This window comes from Dreissena polymorpha, chromosome 7 (genome assembly GCF_020536995.1).
Source record: "Dreissena polymorpha isolate Duluth1 chromosome 7, UMN_Dpol_1.0, whole genome shotgun sequence".
Taxonomy (NCBI): domain Eukaryota; kingdom Metazoa; phylum Mollusca; class Bivalvia; order Myida; family Dreissenidae; genus Dreissena; species Dreissena polymorpha.
In genome coordinates, this window is record NC_068361.1 from 89,785,592 (window position 1) to 89,802,563 (window position 16,972).

The following is a 16,972-nucleotide window of genomic DNA, read 5'->3' on the forward strand; positions in this document are numbered from 1 at the left end:
CAACTTAGCACTATGAATTATTTCGCGCACAAACACCTGTTCTGTATGGTTCGTAATCGCCCTTGCTCATGGTTATCAAATGACTATAGCGTTAATTATATTATATCATCGGCAATTGCAGTGCTATTGCTACAGCCAGAATATGGTGAAACCTATGCATGGACAATATAATTATGTAATCAATGGTTTTATGTAATTATATATACTGCTATTTTAAGTGATTTTAATCATTATACAATAATTTCACAACACGAATGTTCTTTTGTGATAATTTTCAGGTAAAGAAAAACAATACCGAAAGGCAACAACTGTTTGTTCGTCATGTACCAAGACACTCGCAATTTTCTGTGTAAACAGTTTGGACAAGATAACGATGGGATCATATCAAACATACACGTGTAATTAGCACGTGCTTATTGCCTTAATTAACAATCGTTGTTGATATAAGCATACCTCGCCCGACTTTCATGCACACGCGAATGCTGTGCAAATTTTATATAGCGATGTGCGCAACACTAACTGAACCAGACATAATAAACTATGTATCACAAACTTCAGCTGAAAACGAGGTATCTCAATCTTAATTCACAGATCTAAGTCAGTTATTAACACCCCCTCACTAGAAACATATACGTGCTTCCCCTCCAAACTCACTAGAAACCTGTAGGCGCTTATAGGCATCCGTGCATATTCAGAAGGTATATGTCTTTCGATAATGGACGCTGTACTCAATGTTTGTATTGTTAAGCGTTAAAATTAAAACAGTTTTGTCGTATATAGGTCTTAACATGTAATATAGGTTTAGTGCTCAGATTAAACTATCAAATGCTACATATTTTATTCGTGCGCTAACTATAAGCAGTGACACAACTGGTTGCTTTTCTTAATAACTTGGAATATGTTTCACAACTGGGCGTGTTGCAAACGAATATAGAAAAGTCAGTCAAAACTAAATAATAGGCGACGAAAATTGCTTTAGAAATACGTATCTATCTTTTAAAGGTTTCTGTTTTGTTTATGCGCAATTGCGATAGTAAATAATTCTTGATAAATTGAATATGAATGCATAAGGATACAGGGAAACCTTTGGTTATCGGCTATGGCTATTATTAACCCCTTTTATTAGGCGTTTTGTCCTGTTTCGTTTGCTTTATATCTCGATTAGGAGAAGACTCTTAAAAAATATCGTTATTTGGAACCATGCTTTTACAACAGAAACGATTCCATGTTTTCGCCGCAACAACAGAATATATTTAGATTATATGTTTCATTAACATTCGCGTTTAATTGCTTAACTGCTGATCTGGAAACGACAGGACTCCTTTAGATGTGGAATGTTGTCTTAAGACCTAACCTGCCTTTATAAAAGCAGAATACTTCATAGCAACAGAAGCTCACAGCCGACGGTTAAACATTTTCATAATTCTTATATTGAGCGTTTTGTGTCCAAACAGTACGCCATGTATATAACATTAAATGTATATCCTGTACTGTATGTATGTCTTGTAGGTTATTTCATAGAGTAATTACTTGAAATAAACATACTCATTATACTTCTCTGTTGTTTTTGTTTTTGGAGTTTCATTATTTCTTTATTTAATTAATTTACCCATTAATGCCTAGTGGACTCTCCCATCCTTCCAAATCGGATCAATTCATTTCCGAAATGAGGTATGTCTAGTATATTTATTTCTATATTTAGACTATTTCTTACATAAATTTCTGTAAGCAAACAGCGCAGACCAAGATGAGACGCCGCATCATGCGGCGTCTCATCTGGGTCTACGCTGTTTGCCAAGGCCTTTTTTCTAAACGCTAGACATAAATGGGTTAATCCTAGCAAACGTTACGCTTTTCCGTTGTGTTCCGCTAATAAACATCCTTGAACAAATTGTCTCTGTGATGTATATTTACGCAGCACTTTATCCACGCCATAGTTATTGGACCGACATTCTGGGTGAAATAAATATCGTTTAGCGTTCCCCATTTACCAGTTAATACCCAAGATTCATCATGCACAGAGCAAGCCATCTGCGTGAAATAATTCGCGAGACTGAGCGGCTCGCGAGACTGAGCGGCAATTAGGCGGCCATTTCATGTTCCGTTACATCGGGATAATTGGGTATAATTTGATGTATAAGCAGTAGTAATGGTGTGTTGGTATGAAAAGAGCTTGTATTGACCATCTACGACTATGAAAGTCTTTACTTTCAATGTAAATTGTATTTACATGTAACTATTGTACACGATTTATGCAAATTTGCAAGAAATAAACGAAAACGTACACTAACTATATTTGCAACACGTTTGCATGGTATATGGATGTAAAATTATAGTTTTAAAAAACCGTTTGATTTGATAATATATAGTTGTATTCTTTCCATTATGTTCAGTTTTATTTTTTGTTCCGCATTGAAGTCGGAGGTTTCAATATATTCATTTAATGAATGGTGAGTTCCACAAACTCGAGGCAATAGCTAGTGTGGTGTTGTTTGAATGACACAATATAATTAAAGCTCCCAAATTTATCGGTAGGGCATATCGCGATCGCGCTCGAATCACGCCATGATATATTTGAATGAAATAATAAGCAAGATAAAGCGGCAATTACATGGCCATTCCATGTACCATTACCTCAGAATAATTGGTTTAATTCGTATTTGCGTTCTGGATAATAAGCGGTAGTCAACTTTCCTGGTTTGTACATATCTGTTTGGGCTTTTGTTAAATAACTATGTCAATGATCAAAGCTAGATTGGGTTATCAGTAATTATAGAACGAACGACCATGGAACTACATACACACATATGTCTCTGATTCGAAAGACATGGACGAACAGATACCGATCGCCGGTTGAAAAATCCTCTTTTAAAGTGGAATATTATTTTTGAAATTCATAATTTATTTCGTTTCTCCTAAATCTATCTGATGTAATTTAGAAGCAAATATATGCTATATGTGGTAATTGCAAATTATCAATCTTCAATGCAGATTGAATCTCAGGATATATATATTAAATCTAAAATTTGATACAAATGCTATGGATTGCGGCTCCTGAAGAGATGGACCATATGGTGCTATGGAAAAAACGACAACACGTGAACTAATTATTGAGTTTAAAATGGAGAATAAACTTTAACATGTATATCATATTGATATAACAAAGCGATTCTAAAATAGATATGTTAAATATGATCTAAATAAAAAATAAAGCTTGATTTCATTACATTTAAGGCGTTTTCAAATTTTCGAGGAAACATTGACATAATTACAAAGATAGAGGTTTGTTTTCATTGTTAGATGCACGGAATATAGAAAAGAACATATTTGTTAGTTGTTTAGAAGTTGATTCATTTGTCAAGAAAACGTACCATTATCCGGTGTTTCGGTGTAAATATGTACCGATTTGCAGTTGTTAAAGTAACAGTTGTTCATGGGTTAGCGTCGCTCATAAAAAATAAACAACGGTAGATATTCAATTTCCCGTAGCTGTCAGTAAATGAAAGCTTCAAATTACTTTTAGAAAATCAATTGTGTTCAGCTCCGCGCGAAAGATGTTTGTCTTGTACTCACGTCACTGGTAAGAAGAGCGACCGAGAACTATACTTTTGTCTCTTACCGAGAATAATTGTTAAGAGATATCGTTATGCGATTACTTCCGATTTAGGTTTCGAGTCAGTAAACAGTAAATGCCATAATAACTGCTAAGTTCATTTTGGTCTCAAGTGAACGTAAAGTCGTTATCCGTAGTATAAAGTGGCAATAATTGACCTTATCGTGGTATTCGCCAAGGCTATAAACTGAAAGTTTTTGCTAACGATTACCAACAACATTAAAATGGCCTATTGGAAGAACAGCCGTCTAAGATTGCTATTATTATTGTTGTTGTTGTTAGTGGATCAGGGAGCGAAATATTAATTTAACAGGACAGTCCATTTAATAAAGAAACAACGAGTTAACTAGTATTATACTGCTATAACCGTATAGGAAATATATAAGTTGAGGTAGCAGTTTTGAAAAGTTCGCAATCGCCTGCATGCGATTGTAGAAGCAAGGAAGATTTTAAGAAACATGGGGCAAATAAAAATATTTGACAAAAATGCCTACATCAGTCTAATAAATAGAAAATGACCTTTTCGTAAATGTTTTTGGTATACTTGTTTTTGTTTTGGAAATATTTTTAGCTTACATTTTTACTGTTTTGTTTATGTCAGTTTAGAACAGATGTACTCGTTAAATATGGATTATCTTGGTATCTTCTTTTTACCTGCTTATTTTTACCGATAGAAAAATGAGTTGAAAATAGTTACACTTCATTCAAAATATATTGCAACACCGTGGTTTGATTTGTGGTTCATATACTCCATCTTTCTCTGATCCACATGCACGCCTTGAAGAATATTGCACACGTGGGATCAAACGCTTCCTACAGCTTTCGGGTGAGATAAGAAAGATAATCCACTAATGTGGTATGTCATGTTAGATAAGTAAGGCTAAAGATAAAGTGAACTAAACAGGTAAATGTATAAAGCTTTTGTTGATTCACAACCTCTAGGTAGTTGAATCCGTTATCATGATCAGATGTGTTCGAGCTTTGAAGTATTTTCGGGTACATGTCCGTGTGTAAGTTTCAGTTTATCGGCACCTTGGATGTCCCAAGTCCGAGCAATCGGGTGGATAGTGTAGTTGCCATGCGCAGAATTAGAGTAGGTCTTAGAAAAAAGCAAAACATAATGCATAGACTTAGGTTATTTTACTTACCAGGTGAGCGTCCTTGTAATTATAACGAAATTAAGAATCATTTGTTGATCCAAGCGCTACTTAGCCATTATGTAACGTTTTGATGAAGGTAGATGATGGTTAGTTGATAGTTATCTCAATAATCACAACGTCTATCACTAACATGAAAGTTAGTTATTCTGAATTATTATTAAATGAAGATGCATTTGATGGCTATTCTGATGACAGACCGTATATGCGGTTTGACTGCTGCTTTTGTTGCTATATCTGGTTCCACTTTAAACGGTTATAACAATTAAAAAATGCTGCTGATGAGTAAGACGAATACGACGATATTTATATAAAGGATATATTTAAAATGTGGGAAGTTTAACAGGGCACATTTTCTGTAAATGTTTGTTTTAGTACGAGTTCAAGGCGAAGGCAATCAAGAAGCGCAAGGTTGGCGGCCTTCTGGTCTCCGTGGATGGGTTTTAAGTCTCCGTCTGCAAGCGGGAAAAAGGTGCACATAGTAGAAACATTCAACCGCTTAAATGCGTTCGTGTGGTGGGAAAATGTATTGTCTTTTGGTTTATTTGTTCTAAAGCATATGATTGAACATTTTCCAAAATATCGAAATGTCCTGATGATCATAGCTATAGCATGTTTACGACCAAAAAGGACATATTTAAGTTATAACAAGATTTTGAAGATCAGTTTCTTATTTAAAATTGCGAAATAAGACCACATTCCTAAATACGTACTACTTAGCCATTCTATTGAGAGTTAGTAGTCCCAGCAAGATGTTAACGCGTCGTTATTCCCTTTACTTGGTGTATAATTAACAAAACATTCATCGAAATCGGAATTACACGTTTCATTCTAGCTCCACTATTTACATTTTGGAAGGAAAGAACATAAATCCTTGTTTATCATCCACATCGTCCTATCTCCAAAATACCACAGTGACATTCGATGCATTTATTCAAGACCGAATGGGGATACTTAGTGATAGTCCTGATAAATGGTGTTTAAAAAATAAGTTAATATCAAACCGATCATCATTTGTTTCAAATTATGAATAATCGGAGAATAAATTAATCATAACTAAGAGAAAAGACATATTGTTCGTATTTGCTAATGTACGAATAGTTTAGAGATGATTGTGTTGTATGATGCTCAAATAAAGATTGTAAAATAATAATATAACAACAATATACGCAATGGAAGTTCCGTCAACCAATTTAGTCAAAGTTTTTTTTTCAATGTTGAGGCACAAAGTCAGCCAATTCGTTGTATGGTCAATTGAATTAATAATCATGTTCTGTTAGGAAAAAAGGTTAAGTCAAAGCTTTATTAGTGCTTAATGCATTAAAATATGTTAGCATATACTCAAATTTAAATTGAATCATTGCATGATCGAATGAATAAATAATTACTAAAACGACAGATCAAGGAAAAACCATTTATGTGTTTTGTAACTATCAAAAGCGCAAAACATCAATACATTAATTTATATTTCCGTGAGTAAGAATGTCCAAAGGCTATTTTAAAGCAAAGAGAGGACATCTTGGGCAGCGTCATTATATATACAAATGTTAGATAAAAAATAATTCATAATGAAGTGAACTTAATGAAATAAACATTCTAAAGTGTAACTATCCAAATTAATCATAATGCAAATGTAGGCACAACATTTCGAATATATCAACGCATTCTTGTTTCAAACGTCAACAACAACAGGCATTTAAGACCATTACACCGTGTCTCATGCAGAAGTGAGCCCTGACCCGAACGTCTCTATAAGTGCATTCGTGAAAACCCTTTTATCATTGCCAATTCATATATCGGTGCCTCTGTATTAACTCGAACTCTTAAGGAGCCTACTTTATTATTCAAAGCAAGTCTACAATAAAGTATCCAATGATCCGTTATTATATCGGCAAGATGAAAATGTCTGACAATTTCGGCAATCAACATGTGAAGAGATGTCATGCTACAGGATATTACAGTGTCAAATTGTTGTTTATATTCCTCTAAAGATCAATAATTTTTCTTATACTGATTCTTTGGTCATAAGGCATTGTTATCTGTGTTGCGGAAAATGTGTTGGCAAAATCACTAAAAGTGGCTCCTAGTTGACAATACACACGTAAAATAACCTATTTGCGTGGTCTTTACGTTTCGTGTACGCATAATAAAGGCCTTTGGTCAAGCCAATTTTGCGGTATTGCTAAAAATGCTTGTTTACAATCCTTGTAAGAAAAAATACTAGTGCTAAATCTATAACAATCCTCCCTTGTGGACGGATACTTCAGGTTATTCGAGCATTTATGGCGTTTCATCGCCGAAGTATTTATCAGCATAATATCTCTTAAACGAATACTATTGTGTAGAGTGGTGATGAGCAAACATGATACGTTTTCTGTAAATCAACCGTCAGTCAATATTGAGAACGTCTTTGGGAAACAAATGTGTTGTTTGCATACAGAAATATGAAACATAATCTAAGGGAGAAAATTCTTCTTCATTCCTTGTTCTTTTCTCTATTTCTTTATATTTGCTAGTTAGAGCACGAAGTGCTGCTGCTGAACTAGTGTTGCCATTTCGGCGTAGGGCGTAGTACGTCGATAATTTTATGTCGTTTGTCGTGAACGTTTACCTGTTAATCGATTTTTAGGTCACACATACCATCCATGTTAAAGATAGTTGGTCATAATGTGCATATTGATTATATCTAGGCATAGTTTTAATCTGGGTCACGTTGTATGAACAAAGGTCGCGAGATCACATCTTCGAACAAAACTTGTCACCATTCTAAAGGACTAATGTGTTAGAGAAACTCTTTTCTCAATCTCGATGACACTTGTTCGAAATGGGGATCTTGCTTTATCAAAGTTTGAACCTGGGTCACATGCCTCCGAAAACTTGGTATCCATGTTTAATCTAGAGGTGACATGTAATTCATAACTCTTAATGAAGCCTGGTCGGAACGTTTATTTTAACATATACCCATGTGTGATTATGGGTTTATTAGGGTCTAAAGCATGATTACCAGATCAGGTTTTTTTAAAAATTGTACGTAACTTAAACTCGCGTGATCGCTTTGGGCCATTGTGGCCCTAATGTCTTATCTGGATATCGCAACCGATTATCAGTCATCTGTTCTGTAAATACTGCTGCAAAATCGCTTGTTTGTTTAGCAAATGCTATTTTATAGGAAAATTGATTTGCGGTTTCTAATCATTTGCTTGCTTGAACCTGAACTATGTTATTCGATGAAATACGTTTTATTGTATAGTCATCTGCTGATAAAGCTGTTGCAGCAAATGGCGACTTACACATACCCGTAATGTCAGGTGCTTTTCTTAAAAGCCAACATGGCGAATCCAATTGTAATTCATTACAATGAAAGACGAACCCGAAAAACATTTTCCTCGTACTATCACAATGTCTTTTCCGCCTGTCTGCTCATTAACTCGATGTCTGGTCGGATGAACAGCATGAAGATTGCCTCATTTGCTTAATGGCTTCATTGGGCGTGTGGGATCAAATGACAATCCCCACCGCTATTGACATCTATCCTTACAGATTTCCTCTGGACGCCTTCTAACAATTTCATATTTGTTTCTGTAAAGAAAAAACGCGAATGTTAATATAAGAAATCCCCATGGACAGTGATAAATTGAATTAGTCTGTAAAAAGAAGACTTTTTCTCCGCCATATGTTTTGTGTATAGGAATTCGAGTAGTCAACTAGCATATTACAATATTCGTAGCAAAAGTAACCAACATTATTTTCCCATGCAATTTATAATTAATATCGAATAACGCGACTATGTATTTGTTCCAGAAACTTCCGCAATGGTATGACGACAGCAAATTAGTCATCGTTCATCATCCTATTTATAGGTATTTATATATCAGAATATTGTGTTGCTACGACGTACAATATATCTTTTTAGTATTGCAATTATTACGAAGAAGGCACTTGCTTGCATTAAATGTTAGTCTACAAGTCTCTAACTTTCGCTAATGTCATTAACAAAGAAATATATGGTTCCAAAATTAAAGCCTTTTGCGCCTCAGTCTTCATCCTATTTTCTTTAAATAGCTGCAGATAAAAAGAATTGTTATTATTATCAAACCATTTGAAGTTTGATCTCAAAAAAGCAAATATATATTAAGTTTTATAGACGTGCGTTCATTAAACGCTTTACGTATCAATGCAAAATGGATATATTTCTTATCAAACTTTTTACACTTATTGTATTACTAATTTTTTTTAAAACAGGTTATGATAAGATGTAAAACATAAATTTGTTAACAGAATATTTTACGTGTCCCACGACTCTCACGACCTGAAGATCTGTAGCTATATTGCACGAGACGGACCCACTTATGTGTTCAAATGCAACGTGTTCAAGTCCTTCAAAAAGGTAAATCACATTAATGAAAGGTATTCAGCTCTGATCAACCATTCTGGGTTGGCTTAAAACACTTTAAATTTATTTATTTAATACTGTCTTGATAAGTTAAAAGGTCACTAGCCATAAAACCTACCTCGTGGTGATGATTGGGTTAGGCATAGGTCACATGCAATAGATAAATAGATAGTACCTCGTCGTGATGATTGGATAAGTTAAAAGATCACGTACTATAGATCAAGCACCTTCAAAGGATGATTTGATTATATTACATGTCACTTGCGAATATAGAACTTATCTCGTTGTGATGATTGGACAATGTATAAGGTCACTAACAATATGTAAACTACTTCGTATTGATGAATGGATCGGGTAATTAGTCACACGCAATATATAAATTATCCCGTAGTTTTTATTGAATTAACCCCTTATGATGCTTTAACTACTTGTGTTTAACAAAACAAATGCATTCCGTTTTATGCCCAGATGGCGCATATAAATATTTTCTCGAGCTATCGTGCATCTGATTTGTTATCAACAATCTCGTAGAATGATTGTAACATTCTGTTTCACGTCGGAGGAATGCTTAAACAACGTAACAATGTTGTATGTGCGTACGGTTTCTTCACTAGTGAAATATATTCAATTGCATGCAACGTCAATTGGGAATTTGTGGCATCTTGGGGCGTATTTGTTTCGTTTTTGTATTTACTATAAGCGTCTTTTGCTGCAAGTTTTTATCTGACATAGACGGTTCAAAATTGAAGCAATTACAACTGATATAAATATTTAAATTATGTCGACATTTTGCACAAGTGCAATAAGTAACTGATTTAATGATGGTTTTGGGAAGATTAAATACTGTTTTGTTTCTGATCGTACAATAAGCAGGTCTATTATGGAAAATTAATCGTGTTACCTTATTTTGTGCATAAATATTGAAAGTGTAATGCGTTACATACGTGATCTCGCAAATTTGCTTAAGGTAGGTGAATTAAGTTGCTGAATTGTATTTTGTTTAAAAGTGTTCATTATTATCTTCAAACATACACGCCACTTAGAACCTAAATGCATTGCGCATTTTGTGTAAAATGTTATGTGGAACAATACATATCTGGCGCCACTTTGCCCGATATGTTAATGGGTACGTTTGCTTATCGTTGTAATATCTATAGAAATAAAACTTAACCTTGTTTGGGCGAACACATTTCACCTTGCGAGATTACTCTTAGCTTGTGTCTTTTCAGCGAGTTTTGCTTAAATCTCCGAGGATCGCACTTTATTGACGCATGCTCTGAGCGTTTGATGCACTCATTGTAATCATTGTGTCTGCTAGATCACTCATTGTCATCATTGTGTCTTCTAGATCACTCATTGTAATCATTGTGTCTGCTAGATCACTCATTGTAATCATAGTGTCTGCTAGATCACTCATTGTAAGCATTGTGTGTGCTAGATTGAATACTGTTATGCATGTAAACAAAGTCGTTGTAATCGAAGTGTGGCATATGGTGAGTGAGGCAATGTGTCTGTTTAACAAATAACCCAATACATGTACTTCAACCTTGCCTGTTCCTATCAACATAACAAATGTTAACAATTTATGTAAGTTCAATATTATCATAAAAAGCTATAAGGTCAGATATCCAGGGTATTAATTTAAATTAAAGAAAATTGCGAAAAAAGGAATTTCAATCTGCAAGAAAAGTGTAATCGCGCATAAAGCAATTTAATAAAGCCCTCGATCACATTGATCATCTAATAATTAAATGTAAATAATAATACATGTATATCTGTATTGTCTATTTAAAATTGAGATACAACACCAGGAGTCACAATTTGCTAGGGCGCTGTCCACAAACAAATAACAAAGGTCAACCATTAACATACTAAACAATTATTTTTTCTGATTACATATTGATATTGTAAAATTATTAAACAAATTGTATAACTTAATGCTAGTCACCATGAACATTAATTTTTTTAATATTTTGAATTAGTTTCCCTTAAAGATTCGTCAACAAAACATTGCAATGCAGATTTGCTCGAATCAATCTAAATGTGTAAGGAACAAAATTGTGACATCAATAGCTATTGATTGCCTAAAACTATTTAAACGTATTTATGTCTTGCTTCGTATTGACCATGTTCCACCATTTAAAACACAAACAACCAGGCGCCCATTCAAAACATTCGTTAGTATTGAATGACCGACAATACATGGGCAAGTGATGCGTATTCTTAGTACTAATGGTCAATCGTTATGCATTCCATTTACGATAACTCATTCGTGTGCATTCTTAGTAGATTTGGTGAATCGTCTGAATTCTTAATACCAAAAGTTAATCATTTGCAATCTTTGTTCTATTGGGAATCAATTTTATTGTTAGTCAAATTTGTGAATCGTTTGCATACTTTGTTCCATTGGACAATCGCTTGAATTCCTAGTAATATCGGTAATGCGTTTGTTTTCAAGTCGAGCCTTTTGCGATCTAATTTGAATCGTTAGCTAAATTTTAAAAGTAATACATTTCAGGAGCAGACTATGCGCATTATCAAGCCGATTGGTCAAACGTTTATTGTCGAGACAACTGCGAGCCCATTGCAATAGTTTGCTAATTTTCGAAATGCTTTTATTTCAGGAGCAGGCAATGCGCATAGTGAGGACAATTGGTAAAGCGTTTGAAGTGTGCCATAAGCTAAGTTTGAACCAGTCATTGACTGTACCTGAAGACCTCGCGACGGAGGAAACAGGGAGCATCAAGTCCGCAGAGCAGGGCGAAGGCATTCAGAAAACAGTAAGCAGGGAAACAATTTACTTTCTTATGTTTTAAGGACTCGGAGATCGGTATTCAATGTTTTGTCAACTAAACAATAACTTTGTAGACTTATTCACAGAACAACATTGAGTTTAAAATTACAGCTATATTTCTTATGATTTAGAGGCTCCGTGTTACCTATGAGGTAACATTGTACTGTTTTGTAAAACTTTTGACACAATTAACAGTCTATTCTGCATTACTAATCGTATAATATATACAAACTGAAACGTGTTTAATGGTCTACCAATATTTCATCCACAGACCGTGAGGAGGAGGACGCATACGACGCCGACGGGCTGCCGGTGAAGAGCCCAGTGGTGTGGAAAGACACCGCCTCGTCCCCGCTCAAGGGCAGGGCCACGCCTCCTACCGACCTGTCGCTAAAGCAGGCTCATCAGATCATCTACCAAATGGCGACAAAGTCTCCGGTAAAATGAAAATCATTCTTAGTACATTGCGAACCTCGTTATGATTCATCGATACATAATTGTCTCGTGAAAAAATCGCTATATTAGCGGAACTTGTTTTGTTTGTCTATTAACATAACTTCAGATGACATACTTTTTATAATTTGGTCTTGATAATGATATAAATTAGCAAATCTCAAATAATATTAATTAGCACATAAGATCGATCAATTCAATATAAAAAAAAATAAGCCGTTCGTGTGGTGCCATTATTTACAACTTATCACATTGTATTTGTGTTGATGAAAAAAGGATAGTCGCTTGATTGTATAATTTCTTTGAAAAACTTACTCTAAAAATGTTCAAGCAAGTATGTACCAAATGCAATAAATAACAACTAAAAATGTGTTTAAATATCATTTTAGGAAAACGAAGGAATTAGATGTTCGCCGCCATTGCACTCACCAGCACTGACAGACGATGACGGAATCGACCCGGACCTCCCGTTTACGTCACGACATCGGATGACGTTGCTACGGCAACAAGTAGAGCACCATTAGCAGCAGACACAGGTTGCGGTGGCGCAGGTGCAGCTGCTGAAGAAGCAGCTGGCGGCAGAGACTGCGGCCAGGATTGAATCGCAGGTATGAATTTATAAGCTAAAATTATTCAATGAACATGACAATACATCACAAAGATATATTGATACCCAAAATATTAATAAACTTATATGATTCAATAAACATGGCAGAACAACGAAACAATACATTAAATGCCAATTATTTAAAACATCATGCTCATGAGTAATTATAATTTAGTGAATATGCCAACACTATGCGAATACACGCTTCATACGCATTATTCCCATACACCAACTCATATCATTCTATGAAAATGACAAATCAATTCAAAGATATATTTCTAAATAATTATTTTAAAGTGCAATATTTAAGTGACTGTATAGCAGTCAGTCACCCCACCAGAATTAAGCTTTTAAACTTCCACATACACCTTATACAACGTAACATGGTGTACGTAACTAACCATGTTTCCGGCGGTTGTAAGGCTCGAACCCATCAGCTGCTCCTACAGAACCGCGACCTGATAGGCCACATGAACCAGATACTGGGGCGCCTGCAGGAAATGAAACTACGTTACTCGACCAGCCGCGGACGTCCGCGTAACCTGAAAGATATAAAGGTGGGTGATATTGTCATAATGTTGATTTGTGGTTTTGGGAGCGTAGTTCGCATGTTTCCGTAAGGTACACGCGCCATGAATAAGTCTTGCGCAAAACGTACTGAAGTTCAGAATCTCGTCCAACGTATCTAGTTCGTCTGCGAAAAAACGTATTATAGGGCAATTAGATTTTCGTGGATAATCTCTAGTTTGTATCTGAAACACAAACAAATTCCAAAAACAATATAATATTGCATTTTATATAACTTTGATGATATAGCCAGCTTAACAATTTATAACAGCGTGATTTTTTATAAACAAACAAGGTTTTGAATGTAAAACCAAATATGTTGTGCCAATGAAATAAGAGTAAACTATTTTAGAAACACTCTTAACCGCACCTTACACAATTAAAATGCCTCTTAGCTTTACGTGTATGAAATGTTTCAGGAGCACTCTATTCCGGACGCGACAACGCCCCAGTGCGGACCCGTGTTCTTACCTCGGGGCGCAATCCACGACTGCGAGGGTCTGACCAGCCCAGGCCCGTGTATGGTAGAAAACTCAAAGTCACCGCTTGACACCGACTCTCCGGACAGCGGTCACCGGGAGATGTCCAGCGACAGACTGGCCCTAGCGCTTCATTAGGCGGAGTTTCCGTTCTGGGGGATGGCTTAAGAGGAAAGGATGAAGTACAAAATCGGATTCGGCACGCCTGTTAAATTTCGGCAGATGAGCTACGAGATGACCGCGATCGTCAATAGCAACCCGTTTGCCGCCAGCAAGGACGATTTATGTGACCAGAAATATCATTATGGCGTCAATTTCGAAGATGAAGAAGATAATCCGAGCAAAATTCAGAAGGTCCCAAAACTACGCCCGCCCCCTGAGTTCCGAAGCTACGGTGCATATAGAAACTCAAAGATTTCGGACGATTCTAGCAATTCGTCTAATTCGGACACAGATTCCGTCAAAGACGGTATTGTTAATTTTACGGACAGTGACTATTACTCCCGGTCCGGAAGTAGCACGCTGACGAAGCACGGAACCCAGAACGTCGAAAGTAACACACCAACCGCTCAAGTCAACAACAGAGACAGTATCCAGCCTGGTCTAGTGTATAAGCCAAAATTGGAATACCATTTCAACAACCTTGAATCCGACCGGTCCCTGATGCAGAAGTACCTCGAGCACAACCGGAACCAGAAGGGAAGTTTCTCGGACGAGGACAACACGGAGAGTTACGACGAGGGGCTTACACAGCCTCCTTCGCCGCCAACCCCACCGTGCCGCCTGGAGGACGAAGACTCTGAAGAATGAACGCATGTGCAGTTCAATTAACGCTGCCTACGCAATAAATGCAATGTTTTGCAATGGCCTACATACTGGTTTTATTAACAAAGAAAAAGAGAGGGTAATTTCTTATGTAAATTTTCTACGAACATTACGCGACAAACAATGCCCATTCTATACTTTACTAGACGTTTCGTTTGCCATATTGCTTCCAACGCAATTGTGTACAAGTCCTCGATGCCAAACACTCTGACTTCTGTACAACACGATTTGCATATTATTGGCTACGAGTGTTGAAATATATATTTAGAGCAAAGTGACTAAATATTGACTGTTTAATGAAGTTGATTCTATATAACTACGTGTCATCATTATATATTTACTCGTTTTTGCATAATAGTCCTTTTATTTTTAATAAGTGTAGAAGGTTCAATGTAGAAGGTTCAATTGTTCTGTCATAAGACAATCTAGGAAAGTGCATTTTCCGAACAAATGACTCAATATATTTAGAAATACTAGTAATTGTTTTCATTTCTTTGCAACGAGGGAGGCTATTGAACTCAAATGCATTTATGTATAAATACTAGTAATTGTGTTCGTGTCTTGGTCATGAGGGTCATGACTCAACTGCTGCGACTCTGTAAACATACTAGTATATGCGTTCGTGTCGTTGTCGTGAGCGTATTAGATTGCATGGAAATGAACACATAAATGGACATTTTAGTCAGTCGTTTAAGTTAGTCATTTCCAAGCGGACAATGTACTCAGTCAATGTATTGGACATGAACACAGTGCGTGTCATAGAATTTAATACATTTACGTACAGGCATGAAATAGTCCATGTCTCGCAGATGAACAGACCTATTTATCTTGGGAATGAACACATACAAACACAAATGAGTCAGCCAATGTCCTGTAGATGGACAATAATGGTTTATCTTGAACATGAAGTTGAGTTATGCATTCATCATACACATGTCAAATTCCTGCTAATAGAAGCTAATAGAAGTAAGAACCTATTATACATGAAATCAAATTCTTTCAAAGTGTGCAAAAAGTGAGCTGAATATGTTAAACAAATGTTACTGATTGAAAGTGAATAAATATCTTTTTATACTTATGTGTTTAAATCATTTTACATCCATGTTACAGTATTAATTACGGGCTTGACTTATGCAGTATGTACATATCTTTTCTTTTAACTTTGTCAAACTTAGCACGGACTAAACATCGCTTGACTAAGTTATGTCTGATGACCCACTTTTCACACGCAAGCCGATTGTTACAGTACGCACATAAAATGACCATCACGAAATTTTAATTTCATCAGATCGGAAGTACTAGTAACTTGGCCACTTGTTGTGCTTCTTACAGAATCCATACACCCAACACATTTGGTATGAAATAATAAATCAGAGCAAGAATACGTCAGCAACGAACCCAACAAATCAAATCATTACTTATCCAACTTCAACTGTCATGTACGCGTATAAATGAAAATAAAAATTACTTAAGTTTCAATTAAGGAACATTCTAATCGAACGCTCCTTTTTTCGACTAACGGCGTACGATTACAATATACACGTTGTTCGTCTTGATATGTTCAGTATGACTTACTTTAAAGGAAAACACACCGGCGGAGAAAAACGTCATGCTTCCGACGCTTCTAGCAGCCAATCTCGCATCCTCTTTTCAATGTTCGGATATCGTCGCGGGGAATTCGCATGGAATATGTTGTCACACAAAACATATACACGAGCAGGTTGCATCTCATTACATCTATTTTACCAGACCACATATAGCTTAGACAATTCGGCAATTGCTATAATGAACTCAGTTTTTTTAGTGTTAGCTTTATTGTACGACATATTTTACGAAATATTCGTTGATGTTGAGTGTTTTGGGGGCTTTAATACATTGTCAATGTGTTTCTTAGTCGCGAGAAACAAAGCGAAACAAGACCGGAATATTGTGGAACAAAATGCCAAATCATTTCTGATATGGCTGCGATTGTAAAGCAAGTCAGTTATCAGAGACTGATTACGGAATCACTTATCCATTACTGGATCATACCGCGTAACATTATTGGATAAGGAAATTAATCGCAATAGAAAGGGAGGAAGTGG

The 16,972-nt window shown here is 35.9% G+C and overlaps 1 pseudogene; it reads left to right on the plus strand.

Moving 5' to 3' along the window:
* The first annotated feature begins 4,613 nt into the window (after positions 1-4,613).
* On the plus strand, positions 4,614-14,201 carry LOC127839909 (carboxyl-terminal PDZ ligand of neuronal nitric oxide synthase protein-like; annotated as a pseudogene).
* The last annotated feature ends 2,771 nt before the right edge of the window (positions 14,202-16,972 follow it).